This window comes from Bison bison, unplaced genomic scaffold, assembly GCF_000754665.1.
Source record: "Bison bison bison isolate TAMUID 2011002044 unplaced genomic scaffold, Bison_UMD1.0 scf7180017864238, whole genome shotgun sequence".
Classification (NCBI taxonomy): domain Eukaryota; kingdom Metazoa; phylum Chordata; class Mammalia; order Artiodactyla; family Bovidae; genus Bison; species Bison bison.
The window spans coordinates 2,812,875-2,813,363 of record NW_011494810.1 but is presented as its reverse complement, the minus strand read 5'-3'; positions in this window follow the sequence as shown (position 1 = coordinate 2,813,363).

The window sequence follows — 489 nt, the reverse complement described above, 5'->3', positions numbered from 1 at the left end:
CCTCCCCGCTTCCCCATACCAAGAGAGGTCTTAGACCTCTGAACCCCACTTCCCCAGGCCTCCCCCGCCTCCCTCTGCTGCTTGTCCCAGCATCTTGATGGAAGGAGCGCTCGTGCCCACCCCATCCCCACACCGCCCCGTGCTGGCTGAGAGGCTGGGAGCCTGCCAAAACACAGAAGCAAATGACCTTTTATAAATTATTGTTTTGAAATGAACTTCCGTGTGCCTGCCTGGTGTCTTCCCCACAGCGGATGGAGGGGGAACAGGGTGGAGAGATCCCTGAGCTGGGAGTTTTGCTGGGGATGACACAGATGGAGGGCTCCATGCCAGGCCCTGGGTGAATATCCACCTCCAGCTGCCTTGGGGTGGACCCAGGAGACTTTGTGCCCCTCTGTCTTGGTTTGTCTGTCTCAGCAGCCTCGTCGGATATACGATAGTGTGAAAGCGTGCTAACTGGCAGGTGAGTCCACATGGCACCATCCACTTGGT